This window comes from Leuciscus leuciscus (assembly GCF_965113295.1).
Source record: "Leuciscus leuciscus genome assembly, chromosome: 10".
Taxonomy (NCBI): domain Eukaryota; kingdom Metazoa; phylum Chordata; class Actinopteri; order Cypriniformes; family Leuciscidae; genus Leuciscus; species Leuciscus leuciscus.
The window spans coordinates 42,587,044-42,601,207 of record NC_138734.1 but is presented as its reverse complement, the minus strand read 5'-3'; the positions used below and the strand labels follow the sequence as shown (position 1 = coordinate 42,601,207).

The 14,164-nt window shown below is 37.0% G+C and overlaps 1 protein-coding gene across 1 annotated transcript in view; it reads right to left on the bottom strand.

The window, feature by feature from the left end:
• LOC309507893 (uncharacterized protein) overlaps positions 1–14,164 on the bottom strand; it is a 313,871-nt gene that overhangs the window by 114,659 nt on the left and 185,048 nt on the right. The window lies entirely within an intron of this gene.

Genomic DNA, 14,164 nt, shown 5'->3' with positions numbered 1-14,164 from the left:
ATAAATCCACAACATTGATAATAAACTTCAGTCGTTTTCAGTGTATGAATCGGAATCAGAATGAGCTTTTATTTGCCAAGTGTGCGCAAAAACACAAGGAATTTGTTGTGGTTTTACAGGAGCTATATATAAATTAACATACATATATGACACAAGAACAGAAAAATATTTAAATAAGACCAAGTGAAGAAATAAATAATAATGTATACATCTGAAACAGAACAGAAGATTTATGTACAGATTTGTAAATTATGTACTGTGTATAAAAAATATGTATATGTATTGTGATGTTTGTACGTCTTGTAATAAAATAAAGAAGCAAGCACAGACACAAGTGTGTATTTCTTTCGTCTCTTTTCTACTCTTTTCTTTTCCTTCCTTCCACTGTCATCTAGTGACTACACAATAACTCTGCAGACACAACATTTCCCCTTTTCTTTAAAGCATTTTGGTTAGGGTACTGTCTTCGAACATTACAACATAATACCATACTCTATTCCATACACTAGGTATTATAGAATTAAATAATTACTTTAAGAAACAATTTACCTCTTTATATAAAACAAGTTATATTAGAAAAACAAATGGTGTATTGTAAACTCGCGCTCGATCGGTCCAAAACCGGCATCCGACCAGTGCGGAAGGTCTTATACAGTAGTGTTATTGTCCTTTTCTCGAGGCAAAGTATTTTTTGATTAAATGCAATACATTTGAATATGTATTCTCTCGTTTTTTCATCTGACTCCATAAATGAAAAGGTTTTAATGATGTCTGTGGATCATTAATTGTGAGCGAATGTTTGACTATTCCTTTTAACTCTTTAATGAAAATAATGTCAAAGTCAGTTAGAATAATCAAATGTAACAATTTATTATGTCAGGTAAATGTATCATGCCAATTTCATAATGAATTCAAAGATAATCGATACAAAACATCAAATGCTCTGGAATAAAGAGAAAAGATGCAACCCAACATTAAGAAATACATGAGGCTGAGAGGTCTCCCTCTCAGCCTCACGGGCGAATCTGAGTTACAGAAAGGCCCCGAACCCTCTGCTGCATTTCATTATATAGTCAGGACCTCTTTAACTTGGAAACATCTTTTAACAATGGAAATTTGCTTTCAGAGGTTACACCTTTGGGTGTAGGGAGACCATTTGTCTAGAGGCCAACCCCTCCTTGTGTGCCAGTTATCCACAAACTCTTAAAAATCTTATTACCTTTTGTTTTACTTATTTGGAAATTAGACATTTATACCAGTCGCACTGAGACATTTGATACCAAACATGAAAAATACTCTGTGATAATCATTCACATTAAACTATACATTTTCTTGGGTGATTTACATGTGGTCTCAGCATGTGAGAGGGGGAGTGAGGAAGAGGGAGAGAGATGTGTTCTGAGGTGAGACTTTGCCTCACAAATGGTGAGTTTAAATGCTAATTTCCAGACAGGTCCTTTGTCCTCTCTCAGGGTCTGGTCACTCTTCAAACAGACTGTCCGGCATTTCCTAATTTATCAATTCTTACAGTATTAACTCCTAGAACTTTCTTTAAGGAGTGCCTTAATAACGTTAAAACTAATCCAAGTAAATAACCAAAACAACAATTGACTGGATTTGAATCATGGACTATTTCAGCAACATTGTATCTATTTATTTCTCTAACACAAAGTCCTTCAACCAAGCTGGTTGTTTAAGAACTCTCACACTTCTTCTAGGACTCGTTTGCTGTTCCTTTACATGAGCATGAGGCTGTAAGCTTGGTTTCCCTTCTGGTGTTTTCCCCAAACTTATCAACACCTCATTTGGAACTCCAGTGAGACGAGACATATTCCATTTCTTCCCATCTTCCAACAGGAAGGTATTTGGACCAACTCTCCTTCTCACCAAACATGGAGCAGTGTACGTTGTTGAGCCTTTGTGAACATGCTCTGGTTTCTTAATACGCATCCAGTCCTTTTCCTTGAATTTGGGCACCTTAGCTTCTCTCTTTTTGTCAGTATAGTCTTTACATTTCTGCTGTGTACGTGTCACAGTGTGTTTGATCTCAGAATATATCTTCACTTCCGTGCTGACAGGCAGGACATCCAATTTTGTACGCATCTTGCAGCCATGCTCAAAAGGTGTAGCCCCTGTGGTAGCATGTGGCGTCGCCCGGAAATTATGCAAAACTGTGTCACAGCTGCCTTCCAGGGCTTCTTTTCCTGAATTGCAGATTGGATTCATTGTTTCAACACTCTATTAAATCGATTCTACTGCCCTGTTGGCCTGTGGATAATATACATGTATGGAGTACATATGTTGAATGTTACCCTCCTTCAGAAAGTCAGCAAAAGCAGTAGATGTTAGTTGTGGACCATTATCAGACAAATTTGATGTCAATGCAAAAAGTTTTAGCAGGTTTGCCTAATTGTGAAGCTTACCTGGATGACATTGTAGTCTATTCAAGTGAATGGGGAGACCACCACTGTAGTTTGGAAAGTCTGTTTAACAGATTAAGTGATGCTCAGCTAACCCTGAATCTGGCCAAGTGTGAATTTGCTAAAGGTGTGGTAACTTACCTTGGGAAAAAAGTGGGTCAGGGTTGTGTAAAACCTGTTACAGCTAAAGTAACTGCCATTGTTGAATTTCCTACCCCTAGTACCAAGCATCAGTTACGCCGGTTTTTAGGAATGGCAGGGTACTATAGGGGTTTTTGTAAAAACTTTGCAACATTAGTGTCTCCCCTTACTGATCTGCTTAGTACTGTGAAGAAATTTGTTTGGACTCCTCAGTGTGAGTGTGCTTTTGTTGCCGCCAAAGACCTTCTCTGCAATGCCCCGGTCATGTCAGCTCCGAACTTTTCTCTTCCATTTAAACTGCAGGTGGATGCAAGTGCTGTGGGAGCTGGCGCAGTCCTACTGCAGGAGGACTGTGCTGGGGTCGAGCATCCCGTCTGTTACTTCTCTAAGAAGTTCTCTAAAAGTCAACGCAACTACAGTACCATCGAGAAGGAAGCTCTGGCATTAGTGATGGCACTCAAACATTTTGAAGTAATCAGCGTTTGATGCGCTGGTCACTCTACCAGCAAGAGTTTAACTTGAACATTCAATACAAGAAAGGCTCAGAGAACCTGCTGGCAGATGCACTCTCCAGAGCCTGTGATGGAGATTAACGTGTTACGGTACCTGTGAAAGAAACTGTACATGTAAAGTATTTACAAGCCATTGGTTGTAAATTTGGTGATGGGGGTGTTACGTCCCAGGGCGTAATTATTATGTGTACAATGTTTTGGTGGTTTTTTGTTGTTGTTGTTGTGCTCTCTCTCTCTTTCTCCCTCCTGAGTGCAAATGAAGACCAGCTGACACCAATTACAATCATCTCCTGGTTGTCACTGATTGGCTCTTGGTTGAGAAGGCTTGTGGATAAAGCTGGAGAGGAAAACCCAGTTTGCTGAGTTCCTTTTTGACTCCAGGCTGCCAAGACTGTCTTCTCCTGCCTCACAGTTGTAGCATGTGTGCTAAAATTCTCATTGTTGATTGTAACTTGTTGGTTACTTGTTGTTGTTGACCTAAGCAGACTTGGACTGCAGTTGAGCTAAGTTTTCTTAACTTAATTTGACTACTGAAAGAGCCTTGAGTTTAAAACATTTACCATTTTTGACTTTGATTATACAATTTTGGTTTAGTTAATTTGGGAAGCCGTAGGGAGGGGGATGCCATTTTTTTTCACGTCCATGTTTTCTCCTGTGTTTGGTTAGAGAGGGAGTAAGGTAAGAACTTTGTCATTTATTTTGAATCTTGCTTTGAAAGGTTAAGAAAGTATACCCCCTAAAAAAGGTTAGAATTTTATGTTTGTTGTTTTGGCCTTGTCCCCTCCTGAAGCCTATTGATGCTTTCCCTTTTTTTTTGTACTTTGGACTAAATAAAGTCATTCTTGAGTGTTACAAAAATCAGTGTGATTTTTTTTCTTTGTAGAGTGGTGGGACAGGAGATGAGAGTTCTTGGTTGCCAACTCTTTAGTAATTTCCTTGTTACTGCCTCCCTGACCCCCTAGACTGGGGAGGCATGTAACACTATGCATTGTAGATTTTGTTTCTCTACTGAAGATGGTGTCCAGGAAGATTGTGACATCTGTTGTCACTTGCGATGCAAAAGCTACTTCTGGCCACTTACTGTAGTAGTCTACCAGTGTTATGGAGTAGCGGCAATCCCATGTAGCAGACTCAAATGGTCCCACAATATCGATGGCTACCTTTTGCCATGGACCTGTAAACTCGTGCTCGATCGGCCCAAAGTCCGGCATCCGATCAGTGCGGAAGGTCTTTACGTGTTACTGTCTTTTCTTGAGGCAAAGTATTTTTGGATTAAATCGGTTTGAGAAATCTCCAACGGGGGGGGGGATTCTGATGAATTCGGTTCGAGAGTAGAGATAAAATCCCAAGGCACACACGCAGACTAGCACACACACGCAAGGTCTCTCGCTCCCTCTCTCTGCCGTGCGTGCGCTACGCTTGCGCGCTCTTGCTTCTGGGAGATTTTAACTGATTTGCGGGCATCAGGGAGCCGCTATCAATATGCGGGAGACTCCCGGAACTTCCGGAGACTTGGGATGTCTGCTTTTGAAACATCAAAATGTCATTTATTAATATGTATTTGTGTTAAAATGACATATAAACCTCTTTTCCTATTCTATTTTGCCTGTAAACGCTTCCAACACGCTTGCGTGTCGCATGAAAAATAGGCGTCGGTTCTATTTCTAGCATGCACGCGAGCCGCGCCTGAGACGCAGCAGTTTCTTACTGTAAGAAACTATTCCAGCGGGTGGAGTTTACTGGTACTGAATATTACCTGTGTTGTATACTCCATGACTGATGACACCCAATCATAGAGCCGAGCGTGAGCCTCTGCGTCATCGTTTCTTAAGTCCTCCGTTTTGACCCGTCTTCACTAAAACGCCCTCCGGAGATTCAAAACGCAAAACGGGGTCGGCAGCGTTTCTAAACTTCTCCGTTTTAGGTCTTCGTTTTTGCCGTTTTAGTCTGGACGGGAGGTACAAACGTAGCAAAAGGTCTCCGTTTCTAAACGAGCACGCAGTAGTGTGGATGGAATATTCCCGTGGCAGAAAACACCCTGATGTCCCGGGAATACACAGGTAACGTCTCGCTTGCGCGTCGACGTGCTCCGTGAGCTAATAAATATAAGCTATATAGTATTTTATTTTTAAACCATGCAGCAAAAAAAAAAAAAAGAGAAGCTTAAAAAAAGTTTTAAACCGTTTAACTGATAGTATTAATCGGTCAACATTTTTACTTTCGGTTAACGGTTAAACGGTCAATATGAGCATCCCTAATGGAAACATGTGCTAACAATGGAAATTTGAATTCAGAGGTTACACCTTTTGGGGGTAGGAGACCATTTGCCTGGAGACCACCTTCCTTTGTGTGCCAGTGCCAAGTTTATGAGTACATCAGGAGTTTATTTAAATAACACTTGCCTGACGGCTCATGCTACCGCTAACCCGGACGTCGACGACACTTCAGTGGTTTGGGAAAAACACGTACAAGTCCTGACAAGTGTTATTTAAATAAACTCCTTAAACTTTCCCAAACCACTGAAGTGACGTCGACGTCCAGGTTAGCGGCAGCATGAGCCGTCAGGCAAGTGTTATTTAAATAAACTCCTGATGTACTCATAAACTTTCCAATGCCTCGTTTTATGAGTACAGAACCTATTTGTACTACTGTGTAAGTTTGGTACCATTCTAGGTATTCATTATTAGTGGGGTAATTTACGAGATACAGCCTTGGATCCATTAGTGCCTGCACTAAGCCATCCGCCTGATTTCTCTAAATAAGCTCTAACTTTAATATTGTTCAACCAAGGGAAAAAAGGCTTCTGGGGGGGGGGGTGTTTGGCTCGAGGTCATGGTGCAAAGGACCCTAGGTTGATTTTAGTGACATAGGATTTTGAGATTCTGTGTATGGCCATTTTACCCACCGAGCTGCTGTTATTCAACTATGGCAAGGTAAACTTGGTTTTTCATTCTATCACCCCTTTAAGAACTACAGTAATGCAGGGATCTAGAATACACTGATACACATAGAACCTTGTGTTTTTGACACTTTAAATGCAATAAGACGATAAAGAGAAATTAGTTTAGTGCACGCGCTGTGACAGCTGGCTGTCTGTGCATTGCGTTTAGGCGTGTGCGCTCATCAAATTTAAATTGGCAAGGCGCGCCACCGCATCTCTTATACACAGTTTGAAAGCGGCAGAAATCACAGTAACAAGTATCTTGAGGGTGTCGTCGATGGATATTGCTTATATTGAATAGCATCCTCGATGTCGGATTAATTTAGCAAGGTGATCTACGGTTAAGGTGGACATCAAGATAACAACTAAGGGGTGAGTGGAACTTGTTTACAGGACCCGCCATGGTCACATTTATGCCACAGTCATTTTACAAACAGGTTATTCAGTACTTGATGGCATCGGAGGTGTTATATTCGCTTGTTGGACAGATCACAATTTGAATTTTTGCAATGCAATAAGACCCCCCTCTCGATCTGTTATGCTCTTGAGATGCCATTTTGCTGGAGCTGTCAAGGTAGCCTATCATGCCAGTGACGTCACAGACTGTTGAAGCTCAAGATGGCTGTGCCCTAGTAACAAAACAACAAACTAACATCACTGTTTTCCCCCCTTGTAACTACTTCAGCAGTTTTAAGTGTCCTACCCAGGGTATCTGCACAATTTTTAAAGTCAAATTTAAGGCTTTTTAAGACCTGAAGAAATCAAAATGAATACCGTACATTAGGGGTGCGCAATATTGACAAAAATATGTCTAGATATTTTCAAAGTTTTGTTGATAATAATTAGATGATATTTTACTGATTGTGTTTTTGTACTGGTATCCTGGCTGGTTTAGGCCTGTTGTTGACAGCAGACCCACGAAGATATTAATATTTTTTATATTCTATGCAGTGGTCAGTTCACAGTATTGACTGAAATTAACATTTTTATTAAGGGGCAATATTAGCCACCTTAAATTGATTTCCAGGGGCATTTTCACCTATATATGGACATTGTTTCTAAACGTATTTAGAGGTATGCATCACCTTTTATGTCAAATTGTAACATTCAAATTAAATTATATTAGAATAACACAGTACCAATGTCAAATTAAATCATTAAATTAAAATCCATCCTTGCAGTGCAGAGGTGACACAGAAGCGGCATCAAAACTGGCATTAGCCTACTATATTTACACTTCATTTACAATTGCATAAATAAAGCTATTCAATATTTAAATATGAAATGATTCATAATTTTAACGTTTTAATTTAGGATACATTAAAGGATACATTAAATATGAAACTAAAACCACCAGTAGCTGGCGGCAAGTCACTGTCTTAATAAGCGAGTTGTTGGAGTCATTTATTCAAACGATTTGTTCAAACGGCTGATTCATTCAGAAAAACAAGTGATTGTTCATTGAATCGTTAAAATGATTCGTTCAAAACGCGGATTTCAGTTAAAAAAAATAAAATAATAAAAATCATCGCTGTCTGTTGGACTACGGCTTCATTATGAAATTCTCGTCGGCGATATAAAGTGAGAATTGACAATATTGTGTCCAAAAAGTAACTCACAATGTTAACTTTATTGTTAATTTAACTGTTGTATAAAATAAATAGCATATTTGCAATTGTGCAAAGAAAAACGGCACTCTTGCTCATGTGATATTCTAATATAACAACATAATATGATATAAATATAAGACAAAAACTCATTTGGGGACATATATAACTGCACTGACACATCACGCAGTGAAAGCAAGCATGAGAGACAAATGTGATGTCAGCTCGCACTCGCAGTGCCTCATACATAGTTAAAACAATGATTACAATATCATCATAGTTCATAGACAATATCGCACACTCCTAAGCACATAAAGAATGAACTTACAATTGAACTGACATTTACTCGTTTTCTTCTGTCCTCTCGCGTGCAGGAGACAGATGTAGGCTAATATACTACCGTAAGTGACGCGAATTGTCACGTGAACAAGCAAATCCACCAAGATAGAATAAAAAAAATAATATGTAGGCCTACGCTAATTAGATAGTTTTAATTTCGAAAGCATTTAGATAAGTCTAAGTCAAAGTTTCATCTAAAATTTAAGACCTTGCATAAGTAAAAATAAGACATTTAAAAAAAAAATTTTTTTTAAGACTTATAGCCTTAAATAAAAAAAATCTAATTTAAGACCTTTTAAGACTTTTTAAGGATCCGCGGGGAGTGGACCCTGCCTACCACAAATAACAATAATAACACATCTGTTATTTCACCTTTACTTCCTATTTCATTTCAGTTCCCCTTTAGAGACAGAGTTTGGTTTAGTGTTGATGGCAAACCTTGTTTCCCAAAACATTTCTTCAACCAATATGCTAAATTGATGCACGGGTTGGAACATGCATCAGAAGGGGGGATGGTAACTTTTGTTTTGGAAAAAAAAAAGAAAAAGAAAAAAAGTTTGCTTTGGATATTGTTTGGAAGACCCCATTTATGGGAATGGAAGGGGTTTAACATTTATGTTAAGGTAAAAGCAGCTCAAGGAAAGGCAGCTGATACCCCACTGCATGACATCAAACCGGGAGATTTATGAAGTTATAGCGGGATTATGAAAATGTGACAGTTCTTTTTTAAATTATAACAATTTTAGTATAGTGATAGTTTTGGTGTTAGTGTACCTGCCATGTGTAATACTATGTATTTCAGCTTTAGTGGCGAGAATGGTGAAAAGTACGGTTTCATACCAAATGCTTCAAATGTCTAATTATGAGGATCAATTTAATGATGCATATCCAAAACCAAAGAAATTTGACGATGACACGACCAGCGGAAGTTACAGCAAAACTTATTGAGTTAAGATTTGTTTTTACCATTTTGAACATCTAGGCCTATACTATTTCTTGTTTTTACTATGTTGACTGAGAGTCTGATTTAATATCAGGAGTGCAATAACAGTGTTTATTCATTCAGCCCAGCTTCGGATAAAAATCTTTTCTTGCTTGCTAATAATTAAGATTAAGAGAGTGATCATCACCTTTTGAACGGTCACAGAGTCTGATCTTTCACTAATGACACAGCAGAACAAGACATTTGATGTTCCAAATGGTAATTATACAGTTTAACAGTTTTAGGTACAGTTTAACAAAAAACTATATGAATTATTATTTCTATCTTAACCGCAGACATTAACTTTGGACACACTAGTTATCTTTTGCGGTGTTTAACATTTGATTTACCTAAAGTTCATCTTTTTTTTCACTCCACAGAGATTCGATTGGATGGAAACAAGCAGTTTGTTCTAGAATTAGTGTAAATTGTGTAAAACATTCTGAAGTTATAAACTAAAGTTTTGCACACAACAATAGTGAGAGAAGCACTCCTTGTTAGGGTTTTGTTCCTCACAGGGAAAAACCTGAAACTCCAGTAGTGTTTAAAATGATAGTGTGAAAACAGCTGCAGTCTTACCTCTGTTTCTCTGAGAGACTCATCTTAGAGAGAGAGTCCTTTCCTCGCTCATCCGACATTACTGCAGCTAAACAACCAGTGCAAACAGATCTGCACTGGTTTGTAAAACAGTCAGCTCAACATGACCTGGAGATGACAATATGTTAATGAGATGTTACAAACAAATATACTGCCATGTAGTGCAACAAAATGGCGTTTTAATACTTCAGATCATTAATTAAGGGATAATCCATGACCAGCTGTAAATTAAACGAGTTTAAAGCACAACATGGAGGCAAAGAACCACATGACATAAAGCAGAGTGCATTCAAATTGTTTTCATGCACAGCTAGCTCTATTATATATATATATATATATATATATATGGGTAGTTGACAAATGGCCAAGAAAAAGTACTTACATATATTTATGGAGTATGAAAACTGCAGTTTCAGAAAATAGTAGTGGTCACTCATTTTGTCAATGACTTCACATATTTTTTTCACGTTTTCACTCAACAGTACTGTAAATGTGTCCTATGGTGTGACATTTAAAAAGTACTAGAAATTATATTAAATAACATAAAAAATACTTGAGACAGAATTGTTAACATTATTAAAACATTATTTTCTTAAAGTGATATTTATTTTACATGAAAGTACTAATTAGAATCATTTTCACCATGGATAGATGAACCTGATAAACTTTTCCCTACGAATGTCAATAAAACTTTTTTGCCAAACTTACAAAACTGTTTGAAATTGTACCCATTTAAGAGGAGATATTATTGTAACTCCCCTAATGCCAAACTTGACTCTTTTTTTTTTAAAGATATTTTAAAATAAGTATATTTTTCTGTTGTTTTATGTTTGTCACACCACAGGACAAAACGTCACACTAAAGGACAAAGATAGTCATTGCATAAAAAGAGTCAGAGTATATAGTGTTTATTGTAACAATAATAAAAGGAGGACATAGTTTTTTTTGTTGAAACTTTATATATTCGTCTTAAAAGCTTCTTAAAGGGATACTCCACTTTTTTTTGGAAATAGGCTCATTTTACAACTCCCCCAGAGTTAAACAGTTTTATTATTGAGTTTTATCATTTTGGAATCCATTCAGCCGATCTCCGGGTCTGGGGGTCCCACTTTTAGCATAGCTTAGCATAATGAATTGAACCGGACAAGACCATTAGCATCTCTCTCAAAAAAATGAACAAAGAGTTTCAATATTTTTCCTATTTAAAACTTGACTCTTCTGTAGTTACATTGTGTACTAAGACCGACGGAAAATGTAAAGTTGTGATTTTCTAGGCTGATATGGCTAGGAACTATACTCTCATTCCTGCGTAATAATCAAGAAACTTTGCTGCCGTACCATGAGTCTAGCAGGCGTAATGATATGACGCAGCGCCTGAAAATAGTCCCCAGCTCGGTAGCCTATTATCAGGCGGCATGCGCTGCGTCATATCTTTACAAATAGGCCCGTCTGGCACCAACAACCATGCCACGCTCAAAATTGCTTAAATCACCTTTCTTTCCCATTCTGACATTCAGTTTGGAGTTCAGGAGATTGTCTTGACCAGGACCACACCCCTAAATGCATTGAAGCAACTGCCATGTGATTGGTTGATTAGATAATTGCATTAATGAGAAATTGAACAGGTGTTCCTAATAATCCTTTAGGTGAGTGTGTATATGTATATGTATATGTGTATATATATATATATATATATATATATATATATATATATATATATATATATATATATATATTAACTAAGCATTAGAGAGTAATAATGTAGCCATTCAGTAGCGAAGCATCTTTCGCAGTCGCAGGGAAGCTTTGCTATCATTGCTGGCTTAAAACTTCTCACAACACGTCTAACCCAGATTGCACAGGTATGTCTCTAAGATGCCTGTTAAAGAACGCTTCATGTGGAAACATCTGATAAATAGTTTTTATACATTCTAAATAAACTGCTTAATCTTAAAAATAATTATTAAATGTCTATTTTAACATATGATAGGAAACGTCTTAGAGACATAATGCAGATGAGCAATATTTTTTTACACTCATTTATTTCCAAAACTGTTTATTTCTTTATCAAATTATAATTTTTCTTTTCATTTTTTATTTGATCATTGCCCCAAGTTCACAATCTATTTTATTATTTTTTAAATGCTCCTAAATGTATGTGCACATTCAGAAAAATGTAATATACATCGAACATAATTAATATCTGTGTGAACCAAAATATTATATTCAGCAGATTATTATTATTATTAATTATGTTTGACATAAACGAACATTCACTATGAGGTTTATCTGTTTTATCTCTGAAGTTCTATTTTAAAATACTTTCGATTTCGCATTATCACAAAGCAACCGCCCGAAATGAAAAAGGAAAACCCTTCTGAAACGTATTATTCGTTTATAATAACCCTTTCGAATAAACTTCATGTGTTAACTTTCATCATCTTCAAAATATTTATTCGTGTAAGTTAATTTTCTAGAAGCTTCTGCGTCTGTTTGGAGTAACGGGCCTATAATACTTCCGGGATAAAACAGGACTACTTTAACTTCGAATTTTAAATTACGGTGATACAGTATAAAATCAATACTATATTTCCCAAAATAACTATAATCAAGAAAGCTAAAACTTACTTGAAGTCTGAAGAGAATTTAGACTTAGATTTCTTTTCTGTCCTTCACAGTGTTCGCTTATCACATGTAGGCTACGAGTCCAAAGCAAAGTCCAGTATCTGGTGGAAGAGATTTCTCGCCTGTTTATAAACTTTGTTAACGATTAACTGATCAATATGACTTCCTCCTTTTGCTGAAGCATGAAGCAACGCTCGCGCTGAGAACTGTGGTGGTGATGGAGAAATGGCGTCAGGTGCACAGTTAGTGGGAGCACCCCCTGTTTCACAGGATTGTAAAGCAACGCATTTTTTTTTTCATTACATTTATTCATTTTTAACATTTAGTCATTTATTTGTAATAAACAGTTTAGTGGGCTATTTAAAAAATGTTATTTATATGTTAAATTATCTAAAAAAAAAAACTAAAAAAAACATACGCTCAGAGTGTGACGTCATATGACAGTGTAAACAGCTCAATAACCATTTTATTTAAAGGCTTAATTTATGTCCCGTTGACCGGTCCGTTAAATTCGATTAAAAGCAGTAGGCCTAGCCTATCAATGTCAAAAATGTGATGTGCAGAGTCAAGTTCGGATGTGTGAGCACTGTTTAAACGAGTGTTCACTTATCACTGATACGCTTGTTGTAATTCGCGAGTTTTCAAGTCTTAATATTGTTTCTTATTCAAAAGTGGTTTTCTTTCGTGTAACACTTTCGGTTTCGTTTCTAAAAACTCAGTGCGCATTTGCTCCTCATTCTGCCTGTCACGTGACCCTTTTTTTTTTTTTTTTTTTTTTTAAATCCTCAAGTCTCAAAATCTACTGGTACTGTAGTTGCATTAGGAGAGAACAAGGCAAGGGATGATCACACCAAATAGGCCATTGATTTGATTTAATGTAAATTAATTAATTAATTAATTAATGAAATCTATTATTTATTTTTTCTTTTGTTGCATTCCAGTAGATATTGGAAATAGGCCTATGTGAACATGTTTTTTTTTTTTTGTTTTTTTTTTTACAGTCTATGGTGTGAACACACAAAAGACACATTTATAAAAGGCATATATGTATGTAAATCTCTCTAAGTAAAGAGTTAAACTGCACACTCACTCAAATATTTAGATCATTTCCAACGTCATACATGATAAAACACACATTAAAAACTTTTCCCATATGGTTTGAATGTAGATTCTGTTTTGAGTTGTTTCTTACAAATGAGATGATCTAATTATCTAATTTATATCTTAATATACATTTTTCTTAAAATAGCTTACTGATGGACTAAAATGTAGGCTATGTGCACTTAATGTGGGTTTTATCATACTCTGTCTTTACCAAGTTCTCTTTAACTTGCGTCTCATAAAGGGGTGTGTTTGCTAGATACTTAAGGAAATGAAAATCTCTCTCTCTAAACTTGTATAAAATATAAACACCCGTCTCTTTTTTTAGAGATGTTTTAATGTCATTTTCAATTTTCTCTGCACAATCCATCATCAGTGGCCAAAAGAAATCGAAGTGGCTTGACACTTTTGGATGCATCAGGAACAACAGGGGCGTAAAACTGCCTGGGCCGTATATCTACTGGCTCCAGGTCTGCAGCCCCCCCATATAGAGGGTTTCCACAACACGTCATCAATCCGGAAGTCGGCCATATTGGCGGCACTGAACGTAAACAATGCCACTGAACTGAACAGACTCGCAAATTTGGCTGATTGTTGCTGCTGAAAAATTGTTGTTTTGGTTTGTACTAATCGGTCGCACCGGGAAAAAACATTTGGAGTTCTATAGACTGCCAAAAGTTAAAGAGAAGAGTGCAAAAAACTGATGAAAGAAGACATCTGTGGTTGAGAGAGGCACAGCATCAGCTCATCAACCACATGTGTAAATGAAGCGTTGACTATGGCTAAAATGTTGACGTAAAGTAGTTCACTGATAGAACTGATAGAAAATGATGTCCACACTGTGTATTGCAACTGCTCAGATCTGATTTGTGTGTCCGTGTAGCTCTTTCGTTTTCCGG